General features: G+C 34.6%; 1 protein-coding gene across 3 annotated transcripts in view; it reads right to left on the bottom strand.

The window, feature by feature from the left end:
- Positions 1-2500, bottom strand: part of smpx (small muscle protein X-linked) — a 13165-nt gene that overhangs the window by 389 nt on the left and 10276 nt on the right. For all 3 annotated transcript variants that reach the window (XR_008834023.1, XM_056433762.1, XM_056433761.1), the window contains exon 5: positions 1-329. This exon is cut by the window's left edge and continues 389 nt beyond it. The gene's annotated coding sequence lies outside the window, so the exon portion shown is untranslated. The remainder of the gene's footprint in view (positions 330-2500) is intronic.

The following is a 2500-nucleotide window of genomic DNA, read 5'->3' as shown; positions in this document are numbered from 1 at the left end:
AGGTAGAGTCTTCTTCAATCCAGAATATCTCGCTCCATCTCAACGTAATTTCACCTTTTTTTGTAGAATTTTGTGATTTATCAATCTGGTGAATGGAAACATATCAATATATCTGTATATGTCGTGTTTAAAAAAAAAATCTATTGGAGGAAAGAAAAAATGGATTCCTGCTTCTTGGCTGGAATTTGTTTTCTGTGGACGCTAAAAAAAGAAAGATGTGTTTCCGTTTCCCAGCCGCGTGAGGATTAGTTTACGGCCGGCTCGAAGCTTCGGTGGCAGTGGGCAAGTCTGTGTCGGTGAAGATTGTTGTGCCTTCCTCTTCGCCTGGCCTGAAGGAAAGAGAGAGATAAGGACACCGTGAGGGGCTTTTCAACATCTGAGGGTCTCAGAGCTGCCGACCCCCCCCCCCCCCCCCCCCCCAAAGAGGACCACGAGGACCAGGTCCCTGAGATCTGGTCACCTGGTTTCTACTCTCTTATCTCCAGGGAGACATTTGTTTTCCTTCCATGTTATATATATATATAGAAATGTCCTTATTTTTCAAAGTAAAGCACCTTTTTTTAATGAAGATAACATTAAATTAATTGTAAATACACTCTCTACGTAGTTAATGTGGTACTAGTAGCGTTGCGCCTCGGAGAAACCTTTTCTTTTCACTAAATCTTGAACCTGCCTCTCGTTTATCACACACACACACACACACACACACACACACACACACACACACACACACACACACACATCTCGAAAGAAATAAAGTCAGTAAATATGGAGCTTGACTCAACCCATCCTACACACACACAGACACACACTCTCGCCGCTTAACCAAAACAAAGACCCACAGCCCACAGTGGCCCCTGGTGGCCAGCGCCAACCACTGCAGGTCATCACTGTGGAGACGAGCCTCACTGATCCAGGATCTGTGACATAATGACATAATGTCTAATACATCATGTGACATAATGACATAATGTCTAATGGCTTAATGTCTTGTTGGGACGTACATAAGTTAATTACTGAACTCATCATTTAGCTCGTTTTAATAATGTAATACGCAGGTAAAACATTTCTGCTTTGCACCAGGATCACATTTTATTTTTATTTGATTTTAAATATATATATTTTTATTTTTCTCAGGTACTCTATGTAGATATCTAGCAGACGGATCATTTTCTTGTAATTAGCCCAGAATTTGATTTATACCGTGTGACATTTTGAGTACATGAATTACTGTTTGTAGAGACGATATTATGATGATGCAAAGGAAGATTTAATTTGACGGGCTCAGTGTTTATGGATGAGAGATTAATAATAATAATAAAATCCCCATCGCTGCCAGTAAAACACAATGACAACAGAAGATATATATACAGTATATATATATAATATAATATAAATATATATATAATATAAATATATATAATATTATATATATATATATATTATAATATATATATATATATTATATATATATAATATAATAATATAAATATATACAATTACTGTAAAAGTACCTCAGAGTGGCTTTATCCTCAAAGACTATCCTGCATGTAACATAGAGAATAGGAAGGAAACGTCTACAGTGGAATACTATATATATATATATATAGATATATATAGTGGGTACGGAGAGTATTCAGACCCCTTTAAGTTGTTCACTTTTTGTTTCATTGCAGCCATTTTCTAAAATCTAAAAAGTTCATTTTATATCTGTGCTCAGTAATACTTATGACCGTGTGATATTTCAGTTTTTCGTTGTCGTTATTTTCTGTCTTCACTCTCGTGGGCGGGATTTGAATCCTCGCTCTGGAAACTCATCTCGAGGGATCAGGGAAAGTTTGTGTATTCAAAATATTGATGAGAAGATTAGAAGAGACACAGCATGTCCACAGAAGCCTCTCAGATGAGCGTTTCAAACTCTAATATGTAAATAAATAACGGCGAAAGCTTCGTATTTCAACACCAATGTTCAGTTTTTAACATTATTTGATCACTTATAACTCATATTATTACTTGTATTCAGACTTTTGCTTCAAAATTTTATGTTTAACTGACGACAATGTCTAAAAGTTTTGTATGTTACTTCTGTTTCAGGCCTAAGAGATTATATACAAATAACTATTTAGTATTATATAAGTACATGGGGGGTGTATTTAGTAAATTACTTGGTTTATAATTTTATAATTACAAGGCAGAGTAGTATATTTCCAAACAAAGCAGGAGGGATAACAATACATATTAATTTTATTATAAAGTTATGGGAACGTGAGAAGGTAGACTGTTTATACCTTCAAATTATTTAATTTATTATATTTAATTTGAATGTAGCATACTTAAAGTGTATTTTACTGCTAAATCCCCTCGTTTGCACATCTCCACTTAATATATATAATATGTCCAAACATATGTAAGCTCTAATTTGTGGACTTAGATCTCAAGAGAACTTTAAATTAGTGTTTTATTTGACATTTTATTTGTAACCTCTCTCTGGTTTAACTTA

The sequence above is a fragment of the Pseudoliparis swirei genome, chromosome 16 (genome assembly GCF_029220125.1).
Source record: "Pseudoliparis swirei isolate HS2019 ecotype Mariana Trench chromosome 16, NWPU_hadal_v1, whole genome shotgun sequence".
NCBI classification, from domain to species: domain Eukaryota; kingdom Metazoa; phylum Chordata; class Actinopteri; order Perciformes; family Liparidae; genus Pseudoliparis; species Pseudoliparis swirei.
This window is presented reverse-complemented; position numbering and strand designations above follow the sequence as displayed.